At 29.8% G+C, this 13,352-nt stretch overlaps 1 protein-coding gene across 1 annotated transcript in view; it reads right to left on the reverse strand.

Annotated features, from left to right (window-relative positions):
* The window catches only part of LOC142330227 (aminopeptidase N-like), a 149,934-nt gene that overhangs the window by 75,857 nt on the left and 60,725 nt on the right, over nucleotides 1-13,352 (reverse strand). The gene's annotated exons all lie outside the window — the stretch shown is intronic.

The following is a 13,352-nucleotide window of genomic DNA, read 5'->3' on the forward strand; positions in this document are numbered from 1 at the left end:
ATTTTTCGCTTCGTGTAATTCATGGGGATAAGTTGACCACATTCGTGTAGTTTGTGAATTAATATTCTCTTCCACGCTAATGAAACAACGCTTCATCTTTAAAAAACGTATCTCGAGGATACTTATGGGATTTTGGTCGATAAAACGTTTCAACCACCGACTGTAATTTAGACTTTCGGCATAACGTGTAGGTTTCAGATTATGAAACATACATTACATTGTAGGGGAAAACTTTCAGTTCTTTTCTTACATCCTTATGTGCGATAGCAAGCCCAATATTTTGCTACTGTTTTAACTTACGCGTTGACTTTGTTGAACTTTCGGCCATAGCATCCGAAATATCAAGCAGCTTCTGTTTATGTCGTCTTTCATTTCGATCAGCGTGTCTTCAACAAAGCCTGTTGCGCGAAATGTTTTGATAACGAGTTCTAACTGCATTGCGGTGAGGAATTTTTATAAAACTATTTGGAAGCTTTTTAGAAAACTTGTGCTTCACTAAATAAGTATACTTGTCACCTTCACGAAAGATGTTTTCAACAAGAAAAATGGATTCCTCTACCGAAAGAACCATTACCTTTCTCGCAGCTACTGATTCCGATAAACGAAACAACTAGAAACGAAACAAAGCTCGTTCAGTCTCAACTCAACAGCTGACATCTTGGTTTATTACTGAGCAACGCCCAACGAACACACAGAGCAACCAACCTAACGCCGAAATAACAGAATGCACCACAAAATTCTAAAGCATACTGCGCAGCGACTTTCGGAACGCTCTGTAATATACAGTTTAAAAATAAACATAATAATGTTCGATTTTTTTCGGGTTCGGTTTTTTTAAGGGACGATGTACGGCGCGGCGCGGTGACTCAACCACACAATTTTACTGTATGTGCAACGCGACTGGCTGCACCTGCCTTCATGTACTTAATTAAAAAACTTAAAATAAAACAAATTAAATAATTAAAAAAAAGAAGAGAAACGAAGTACTGTCACCTCCTAGTGCCGTTAGCCGGGTAACGCTAAGAACCGGGTAAAAAATATTTTTATCGGTACAAAGGACGGGTAACTAACTACAAATAATATTTTTTTAAGATGGAGGCCGACTATTTCCAAATCCCCATTCTTCAGATCACTCAAAGTTTTGGGTCCTGTATTGACCAAATTATTACTAGTTTTTATAAATTGAACAGGATTTAAATTTTATTTGTCATTATTATTTTCACAAGCATGAGTTTAATGAACACAGACGGGTCCAGGAAGCAGAGTCGTTTGGCTAGATGGGAAGGGCGAGCGAAGGGACCTGACCTCTTATACAACGTGTCCGCGACGGGAAAAACAAGTAAGTAATCATACAGCGCAAGCGAAGCTAGCTTTTTTTTTTATGTTTTTTGTTATATTAATTCCTTGGTATAGACTATACCGATTGTATCGAAATAACCGGTTTACAATTGTCCTACTTTATGATTTTTTGAATAAATTTTTTTTTAATAAAAGAACTTTTGAATTTTTTGATTTAAATTTATTTCAGTAACTGATTTCTTTGAATTTTCTAAATTATTTAACGAAATTTCAACTTAATTTCGTAATCTAACGTAATTTCAAATTACGGTAAATAAAATGTTATCTTTACGTTTATTTTTTTCCCGTTTCCATCTTTGAAACGGAGTACACAATTTTACAAAAATTTTAGGTTTTGAAAATTTTTATATACTTATAATAATCAACTAGAATAATTGAGATGAGACGAATTATTGATAACTTATTTCTTGAATTTCGGTGCACATGTTCTGGAGTTGAATGGCCATGTATGGGCACAGACAGATAGATATACCATTCGATCAAATTATTCTCCTCCATGTAGTCGGATAAAAAATCATAATCTTTACATTTTTCTGTTTCAATATTTAATTCGTAATTGCCTAATAATTAATTGATTTATTTTAATCTGATTTATTTTTAACTTTAATTTCATTCTTTTTTTTAATTTATGTCGTTTGATTCGTTACTTCTTTTAATTTATAATTGAATGAACAGGTCATCAACAAATATATTACCTTCTTTCCTTGATTGTTACTCGATTGAATTTTATTTCTTAACAACACAAATTATTCCATGCGGCACAATATTTTGTAGAAAGAGCCCCTTTTTTCATTTATTGTAGTAATCAAACGTTTGTATAATCTAATAATTGTCACCTTCATTTAAATTGAATTCTTTTTTTCTTAAAATACTTTTTAAATATTGATGGTTATTCAAGTGTAATCAAATATGTCTTCGTTATTTGGAAATATTTCATCGTTTATTCAACTTTTTTTTGATATTATTCTAATCTTCTCGTACATATGCGCTTTCTCTAAGCAGCTCATCTTACGGAAACAACTTCATTTTTTACTTACTTTTCTAAGTCCGATACAGGAAGGTTAGTATCTTGAGAATAGCTATACGGGATTCAGGAATGACTTGAATCTCAGTGTCTTGTATATAGAAGTAATCTGATCAAGTTTGATTAAGATCGGTCCTGTAGTTCTGGAGGTATAAGATGATTTATAGGCCACCACTCCGGAAACCATTTTTAGGGATGAGAGTGAAATTTAGCAAACAATTTTTTTTTAGAAAAATTGTTTACTTTATTAATATTCACAAAATTAAAAAAAAAAAATATATATATATATATAATCTTAATTATGCAAAATCTGGAGACGATTTCGTTTTTCCCTCCTGTATCACCCACCCCCTTGACTTTTTTGACTGAAAATACAATATCATCAATGTCCCATATATAGAAATAATCTGACCAAGTTTGGTGAAAATCGGTCAAGTAGTTCTGGAGATATAAGGCGATTTACACGCCAACATACACACATCCGTGCGTAAGCACATTTTTTCATGGAAATATCGATGCCATTTTTAGGTTTTCTGGGGTTCTTAGGGGTCAATTCGTCAAAATTCGGTGAAAACCGGATATGCCCTATTTTGAACAATCACCATACTTTCCCTTTTATATAGCTATAGCTGCTATATAGACGGGAAAGTAAAAATGAAAAAGACAACTTGGAACTACAAAAAATGAAAAAACTTGGAACTACAAAAAATGAAAACAGAAATTTCGTCGAAGCTTCTTAATAGTGGAAGTTTTTCAGTATTTGAGAAAAATTGGTTCATCCTTTAGTTTGGTACGGTACTTTTTTGGGTTTCAAAAATATGAAATTAGCCTCGAATATAAAAAAAAAACCAATCAGTTTTTATTTTAGGTACGGTGAACTATAAACTAAATATTGATGAACATACAGGAAAACTTTGTATAATTTTGGACTACGACGTCACAAAGGACGCGTGACTGTTATTAACAAAATGTGTAGCTCGTAATCGGTTTCATGACCAACAGAAAGGTGATTATTTTCCTTATTTATTTAGTTCGAACCAGGAATCATCAGAAGCAGACTTCTACTTAGTTTGGCTCTACGTTTGATTGAAAATAATTTAAAAACAGGGGTTCAAATTTTTTCGCTTTCAGCTTATATTTCTTTCAAAGTACCACAATAAAGAAACTAAAGTTGCTGAGTAATAATTGGGTAGAGTTTTTCTAAAAAGAAACTGTTTTCTTGTGGGTACCTGAAAAGTGTTTGTAAAATGTTTTTTATAGTAATTTTGTGGATAAAAAAGCATTCGAAAGCCATTTTACGTGCACGGAGTATGAATATGGCTAGTAATAAATAACTTGTGAAATAGTGATAACTATGTCATTAAAATTACAAACTATTTTATGGAAATTCTTATCGTTGGTACATGTAAATAAAAATAATTTATTGTACTTATCGATTATGAACAAAAACGCTGACCTTCAATTATATATATTTATTTTGTTATAGTTGTTTTTTCTTTTTATACGTCATGATAGTTATTATTATGATTTACTATTATCATTACTATATTTTTCGTTTATCGCTGTAATTTTTTAAGATGGAAAATAAATTTTCTTTAACTGACAGATAAATTTATGTTCCTAATTTTTTCGATAATGGCAGTTACCATTAATACTATTTATTGATAAAAATTTCCTCATTTTTAAGCATTTTTTTCTAACACTAATTAATTGTTTTTTTTTAATGTAATTATATGGAATAAATTTAAATCTAAATCAGATTGTGATTTTTTATTTTACTTGATTCTCTATCGTAAAACAATAACGGTAATTCATGCAACGTCCGCTTGTTACTGGGTTAAATTATTATTTTTATTTATTGTCAATTGAAATTTTTTATTGAATATATTTATCCTTGATGCAGCTACCAAAAGAATCCTTGAACGCTAGCCGCGAGTTCATATCATTTTAACAGGATGAGTTATAAAAGAACTAATTAAAAATACAATATTTAACTAAACAAAAACACAAGATTTTTGTAACATGATATATAAAATAAAACATAAAAAATTTTAATTGAAAAATTAAGTTAAATAAAATATGTTTTACCCTTTATAAGGCAATGGCAAAGATACTGCCATCAAATTCTTGAGTTATATATAAGGCAAAGGAGCAATTCTACCACTCCATTTTGTGTTTGGATAGGTGCTATTTATTTTACCCACATGTTTCCAGTATACTAGTTTGAGGGTGTAATATCAGGCTAGCTCAGTTGTCGTAGTAGAACATTCATTTGTAACTCATTTCACCTAAAAAGGGGAGTATTTTTGTTTATTTAATGTTGCACAGGTTACATCTATGTTGCAAACATAGTTTTATGTCATTAGTTTCATCATTATTATTATTTCTTATAAGTGGAAAGATGTTACGGGAGTTTTATGTGTAGAAATTATTTGTATCGCACCGGTCCGATTGTTACGTTAAGAAAAACCGTTTTCTTGACTACTATATAAAAAACAAAATAAAAATCAATAAAAAAGTTACTTCTTGGCTGTTCATTTTATTTTTGTTTAACAAAGAGGCTTCCTATATATAAAATTTAGTTCAACAACAGTAGCTCGTTATTCATCTGTAACATCTGATATTTTATTTTTACGATTTTTCTACTTATTATGTGTTTGATCATTACAGATCTGATTGTAAAAGAAGAATTGAGGATATATCTTGTTATAAACTGTGGGAAAGCGGGTTTCATATAACTCCCTTATTCGTAATATAAAAACTGCAATAAAAGAAAATTATTTTTGGAGCTCTAAATCGGAATACGTTTCTAAAATTCCTTTTATCTTAACTGTCCAAAAAGTAAATCGAAGTTTTACATTAATTTTTTAACTTATAATTCTTATTGTTTTTTTAACATTAAGTATAAATCATAACTAATATTTAACATCTGATATTTTTTTTAAGAAAATTAAAATACAAGAATATTGTACTCACAAAATTTTAAAATTAAAAAAAGTTATGTAATTTTTCATAATTTTGTCGTAGCCTTTTTTTATCCAACTTGTCTAATAAGTTGTAATGTAACTAAAAACTATATTAATTTAATAGACAGTAATGTTGGAGGGCGGTAGTAAACGTAAGACCAAAATGTTAGCTGTTTTTCTCTTTAACTACATCCTATGAAAATACGAATAACTTTCAAGAGTCAGTCAAGTACGCTGATATTTTAGTCAAAGTGCTACTAAAGCTTATAATTACTAAACTGAATCCATTCATTTTCTCTCTACCCTTAACCGTACAAAACATGTTAATGTTATGTATACACATTTACCGTTATGAGATAAAGTACATAAAGTTAGTTGTTTTCAAATGATTTTATTCGCAATTTGCATAAAATATCGCTATAATCGCATCGGTAAAAGAAAGAAAACTGTATAACTTAATTACAAAAAATAAACCACAGAGAATTGTTATTGTTTCCTTGTTTTCGTTTCATTTTCTATGTAGAAGTACGGAGTGTTGTAGGCATAAAAAATAAAAAGATCTTCATTTTAGTTTTCTTTTTTAATAATTATCTCTTTTTAACCAACTTCAATTAAATAAGAAGGTATTCGGTTTGATCGGTATGATTTTCTAATTAAGCTTTAATTTTTATCAATTGGGTCGAGATTGAAGATTATTTATTTTACAGAAATCTTCCTCTTCTAATCTCCGCGTAAGTTTTCTAAGTAACTTAAACAGAAGATATTTCGTCAAAATATTTTCTAATTGTTTATAAAAGCTGTTGTATAAGTTGTAATCCTTTTTCCTGGCATTGGTTATTTATTTCTTGTTCTTTGATTAGCAACCCGCAAGTTGATAGCACCCGCATTTCTCAAGAGTTCTCGATCTAGTGTTTTAGTCATTTAAATTTTTTATACTACTGACAGACAAAATCATTTGCCCAATATATTACAATCGAGGTCTTTCTCTAAATTCGTACCCTCCACAGAACCTTCCACGATATTTAGTAACAAGTAGTCGTGCCTAAACACACGTCAATTATTTTTTTTCTTCCTCATCTGATGGATCAAACATATGGTTCTCCATTTTTTTCTCAAACCCTTTCGTTTCTTACTTTCTCTGTCTACGATATTTTCAGTGTTCTCCAGTAACACCATAATTTAAAGGCTTATATTTAACTATGGTACCATAAGTCATTATTTATTTCATAAAGTGGAAAAATAATGATTCGTAAAAATAAACCAAAAAAAATATTTAACAAATTCAGAAAGTCGATATTTTAAACTTTGATCGGTTCCCCTACCACAATATTGCTCCCAAATTATTTTTTTACACTACTGCTACAACTACGTCTAGGAACATATACAAAAAAATCCTGTTAAAAAATATGCACTAAATAAAAAATAGCTTTTTTTAAATTTTTGGGGGAAGATGAATTTTGTGAACATTTTTTTTTTAACGGTAAGATAAGCATGCACGGATATACTGAACTTAATGTAAAATGGAGTTATGTTTGTAAAATTTTAAGAAAATTAAAACTTAAAAACCCTCCTCTCACATCCTGGAGAAATTGACCTCAAAATTTTACGTACAAATTGGCCCGCATGCACGTGTCTTCAGTGTAATTTCATTAAAATCGGTTTATCCAGTCAAAAATTATTAAGCTTCAATTATGCCATCACACGCATTTCAATTTTTTTTTTTTTTACTTTTTGAGATTTATTGGGTAATGAAACGTCGAGAAATGCAAAAAAACAGCCATAACCCATTTTTTGACTTGTTACCATACTTTCAGTACTGCTGCATAGCTCTAACTATGATTCAGGGAAAGTAATAGAAGATTAAAAAAATGTTAATTTTTTTTATGAATATATAACTTTAATAACCACTGTAATATTCAAAGGATTTTCACGAAAAAAAAATTAAGGAAAATTAGTTTACAATTCTAGGAATATATGTAATAAAAAAACATACTGAAAAAACGCTAGAAAATTCAAAAAATAATTCTTTAGTTTCGAAAGAGATATAAAATTTAGTCATTAAGTAAATCTTAGTTTGGTTTTTCTAAAAATAAGGATTTTTACTTTCACGGTTACAGCTGAATTGCTGCTGCAGCAGTATATATCAAAAATTAAAGTAGAACAATCGAGCAAATTTTGGATAGCAGGTTGTAGAAATTTCCGCAAAATGTATGTACACGTAGTGTTGGATTGTATATTGAGTAATATCTCCGGAATTAGATCAACATAAATTTTTCGAAAATAGCTTACAAAAGTTCTGCATATACGGGACATTCATGGTATTAAATTTTGGCAAACATTATAAAAGGGAAGTGATCGTTTTCGCTATTTTTTATTTTTAGCTTTTTGTAAATTTTTTGTAGAAAATTGAGCTTCAGTCCGATGAAAAGTTTTTAAAATTACAAAAATATCTCTTTAATTTATTTATAGTCAGTCGGATTTTACGGTGAGGGATACACAAATTATTTCTAAACAGTCTTTGTCTCATAAATCGAAAACTTGTTGACTAATAATATTGAAATTTGGTTTAAATATTTGGCTCTATACATATATATTTATATATAAGTATATTCCAGTTTTAGTCCTACTTCTGACCCCATTTGATAACTCGAAATCATGACATCCATAATTTTTTTAGTAAACTACTCTTATAATTGTTTTTAGTCTTGTTGAATAATACTGACCGAAACTGGGCCTTATTGACGTAAACTATAAATCTTTGTCCCTAAAAAAAGAAAACAACACGAGCTTAAAATCTCTTTTTTTAATATTTATTTTCGTTATTGAAAATTCCCTGTTTCAACTATTAATATAGATGAAATGGTAACTATTTAGGAAAAGGGGATCTGGAAGACCCGACTTAACAATTTTTTATAATTTCTGGTACTTATCTGTTTTTTAAGTTGCAAGTGCCAATAACAATCTTCTAGGTTGAGGTTAGCTATCGACCAAGTGAATAAAATAAACAATTTTTTTTTTTTTTTTTTAAATTTTTTATTCTTTTCTCAATTGTACTTTTGTACTACATAATTTTTAAAGTAAAAAAATGCGTATTTGAAATAAAACTTTATCAAGGGCAAAGGCAAATTGTGCTCCCCTTTGCTGGCTTTTAGGTAGATTTCATAAGAAAGCTACCTATTGTAATGGGTACCATGATTCGACTTCCGGAAAATTTCGACAATCTTCGCGTTTCACATCCCCCAGACCCCAAAACAACCGTCAGCTCAAAAAGTTCTTTTGGACACAATAACTACCGTAATTTTGCGCCAATCACTTTCAAATTGTTCCTTAAAAATAACTCGTCCCAAAATCTCGGTTGAGTTCGTTAACGGCCAAAATCGGACCGTGGAGATGGATATGGGGAGGCTTTTTCGAAAAAACAAAATATCGCTATAACTTTCTTATTAAGTAAATTATCGAATTCGTTTAAAGTTGTTACTATTCTTTGTATAAGGGCCTAAAACGTATGTACCTAGTTTTTTGATATCACCAACCATTAGCCTAGGGATTGGAAAAAATGGGATTTCGAAGTAAAAAAAAATCATACCTCCCTTAATAGGCACAGCATTGTATCGTTTTAAAGTGGTCGTTAGTCCTCTAAACATTACCTAAAACTTTTATCCGGAACAATTTTTGATATGACCAATCCTTATGACAAGGGACGACCAAAGGTTTGCTGGAATTGTAAGAAGATGGGGACTTGTCGTATGCTAAACGTGTGAAAATTTTTTTACATGCAACCATTGTCGTATTGATTAAATTAAAAATTTTTCTTAACTTTAAGGTGGAAATCTTTTTTATCCCCTACGCATCGGTGAAATCTACCTCCGCCTTAAGGCGTGCCGAAAGGAATTTTTTAAATATTTTAAAAAATTTTTTTTAATCCGGATTTCTTTTTCTTTTTTAGAATATTATATTTACTTTGGAGTCTGTTTATTCCAATATTTTCTTGTAGATAAATGTAAAAATATTAATTTCATAATGATCTGAAATTAGTTAAAAAAAAAAAAATGTAGCGTAAAATATATATAATCATAGTATTTTACGAAAATCATTGTTTTACGTCATTGCTAGCTTCACTGGTTCCGTAAATATTACACAAAGAATCTCTCTAGTTATCTAACATTATAGTTAATTAAGTAGACGTCTTATGTTATGACATAGGTAGTTTTGTTTCAAAAATTACAAATGTTGACCTATATCGTCTTATTATATTTTTTTTAAGCCTCCACGACCACCGTTAGGTATTGCTTCAGAGGATGAAGTGAAATGACAATTGTATAGCGTATGAAAATGTAGCGTCATGACAATGCGGGATTTTAACCCGGAACCTCGGAATGAAACGTTTTTAAATTTTTAATTATATTTTCCGTATCAATCACTCTATTCTAAAAAAAAAACTTTTTTTATTAATTTTATTTATTTTAACATTGATCTATTTTGGTGGTTTTTTTCAATTTTCGATGAACATTTATTTTTACATATCATTCGTTTTAAGTCGTGTGACTGATGGAGATATGTTCGATTTAATAAAAAAGCTAGTCAAATGGTAGACGCCATTATGTTCGATTCATAGGAACAGAATTGTTTATGACTCATTGAGTGACGGTCTAAAATAAAATAGAAATAAAAAAGCGTGTGTATTTATATATTTTTTATCTTAAATTATCTAATAGGTCCAGGGTTCGAATCCCGGCGTGGCATTTTCCATACGCTACAGATTTTTATTTTCTCATTTCCAAGGTCCAGTCAAAACCGGAAATGGTCGATTTATCTGTAAATACATTATAAATCTCTACAGACACTGTAGACATTTACAATAAGTTCCGATTTAAAAAAAAAAATAATTGTAATATATCTTCTTCATAATATTAATTTTAATAACTGAATAAAAATAAATAAAAATAATTTACGTAATTATTTCACGTCGCCGATCTCTTCCACCGTATTTTACTGATACCTAAAAATCGTCACGTACGCATTTACCGGTTCACCTTAGTATTAAAATTAAAAATACTCTGGAATACAATAGAAACAAATTTAGAAGCAGATGTTAAAAACGATTCGAACATCTTGATTGAAGTAAATTCATTATCGAACTCGGAGAACGTTATAACTAACGAGAAAACCTTCATGATTCAGCCAAACAAACAGAATAGTAGATCTGGTGAACAGCGTTCATTAGTGTAGTATTTAATCATACAAATAAGAAAAAAATAAATTTAGTTGCATTGCTACGTATTTCGTGTAGATGAAATTAATCATATATAAATGAAATTATATATGAACTTCTTTTAAAGAAATCCATAAAAGTGATGTATCAATTAATAAAAATTCTTGTTTTAATAGTCTTCTGTAAATTTTGTTTCATGAAATTAGATCTAAATAGTCAGAAGTAATAAAAGAAATAGAGTTTTTTTTTAATTTTGTCATCAGTTCACAGAGTAATTTAATAGTAAGGTTTTTTAGTTAAAGCGTAACTGAGCAATACAAAAGTGCGTCCACGAAGGTGCTGCTAATTAAAGATTTATGAGAGAATCTATAATACGAGAATTAATATAAGTTTATAATTTAAAATAAATTTAAAGTGAATCGATGGAAATCCTGTAGAAAATGTAATTTGAAATCTGTACTTAAATAGAAAAAAAATCAAAAGAAAAAACAATATGGTAATTTAATAATTTGATTTTAATATAAATTATAATATCATGTGTGCATATTAATTATTAAATTTTAAGACTGTTTAGTAATAAATAAATTAAAGAATAAACGTATGCAGTGTATTGTTTCTCATAGAAAGAGGTGCGTAAAGTTATTGTTTTACGCAATCTTACGGGTCTTAGCTATGGCTATGCTGAATATAATCATTTAACGTAAAATAGGGTTACTTTCTCTGAGAGTAATGATGTTCATAATTTAACCTCTCCCTACGTTGAACAGGTAATGGTGTCATTTGTAGGATTGAATATCATCTCCAGTTTGGTGGATATAGCGTACATATAATGGATTATACATATAATCACCTGGATAAAGGCGACAAGAAAACCCACCTCACCATATTTCTCGGGTTTAGTGGGTTTATAACTGTTCGGTTACAGTACGTTAAATAAATTACATGAAAATGCTACATGAAATTACATGAAAAGAATTCAGATTTTGACATAATTTTAACATTATAATACCGGGTGATTCCAAAAGGACTTCACAAATTTAAAAACATATAAAGATTTATTTTGATACCTTACAGCTTCGGATGAGGTCTCATTTCATAGCAAAACACATCAAGCTTTGACCCACGTAGTTCATTATTACCGAATTTACCCACCACCGCTGTCACCAGTGTTGTTAAAATGAATACATTTACTGGCGCGGAACGTGCTCGCTATGTGTTTTGGTTTCACGATTTGCAGTCAGCAATTGCAGTTCAACGTACTTTTCGTACATAGTACGATAGGGCCTTTTTTTCTCTTTTTCCTGTTTAGCCTCCGGTAACTACCGTTCAGATAATACTTTCAAAGGATGATTGAGGATGGTATATATGAGTGAAAATGAAGTGTAGTCTTGTACATTCTCAGTTCGACCGTTCCTGAGATGTGTGGTTAATTGAAACCCAACTACCAAAGAACACCGGTATCCACGATCTAGTATTCAAATCCGTGTAAAAATAACTGACTTTACTAGGACTTGAACGCTGGAACTCTCGACTTCCAAATCAGCTGATTTGGAAAGACGCATTCACCACTAGACCAAGCCGGTAGGTCAGGGACTTCATACTAGACGTATAATTTACACTTTGTACTAAACCTTCGTTGAGGTAGGTTGTTCTGTTAAACATACAAAATCACCAGAACGCTAACGCGTCCCTGAAGCTGCTGTGGAAAAACTCAGATAAAACTTTGCTCGTAGTACGAAAAAATCAACCCGATGTGCGTCACATGAGACTGGCATTCCACAAACGACTATTTGGCGCATATTACGTAAACGATTCCATTCCACTTGAAGCCATACAAACTAACCGTGGTTCAACAAATTACACATGACGACAAAGTTTTTAGTTTTTTCATTAAATTATGTTTTGTATATTTCTTGCGCAAAAAATTATACAAAGTAATTATTATACATAAAAATTATTATACAAAATAAAATAACGAAAAACAGCTTTTGTTGGACAGAACCGTGCGAGAATTTTTTTATGCTTAATTTTTTTAAATTAAATAGAAGAAAAAAAATTACAGACTTTAAAATGAACGTCTTACTTAATCGTACTTGACATTAAAAATAAGTTCATTTTATTGTTTCTGCATCATTTAGAAAGACTGTGGTTCAAGTTTAAAGTCATTTATTTCCAATAATCTTTTTTGTCGGTAATTTTAAGGTTAATAAACTTCCTTTTTTTTTCTTAAAAAAAAGAAAGAAAAATTATAATTACCTAGAACTTTTAATGTATTTCAAAGATATTTTTCTGTATTATAATTATTTTATAAAAAAATATAATTTGGAAATACGTAGCGTTTAAAATACTGTTTTATTTTTTTAACAATATCTTTTCTTTATCTTATAGTCATTATTATTATTATTATTTATGTTCCACTTGAATGAGTTAAATATTGTGTAGAATTTACTAAGCTATAATTGGAAATCGGAATCATTAACATAGCGCGCACAGACACACAAATACACACAAACAGCGCGCGTGAGTTCAACTAGTACGTCAATTTAACCTTAACATACTTTATAAAAATTTAATAATACATAAAAAACTTACAGTAGACTACCGAATTGAAATAATTTAACGTGTAAAACTGGTTTCGTAACAGATTGGTTAATATAATATTTTACTTATTTGTATGACTCAGTCTTTCTTATAGCTAAAATGTATAAATTGCTAAGATACATGAAGAATATCATTAGAGTTGCTTTCTCAGAGCTGAATGATGTCGATTATGTAGCCGGTCCCTATTTGT

This window comes from Lycorma delicatula, chromosome 9 (genome assembly GCF_047948215.1).
Source record: "Lycorma delicatula isolate Av1 chromosome 9, ASM4794821v1, whole genome shotgun sequence".
NCBI classification, from domain to species: Eukaryota; Metazoa; Arthropoda; class Insecta; order Hemiptera; family Fulgoridae; genus Lycorma; species Lycorma delicatula.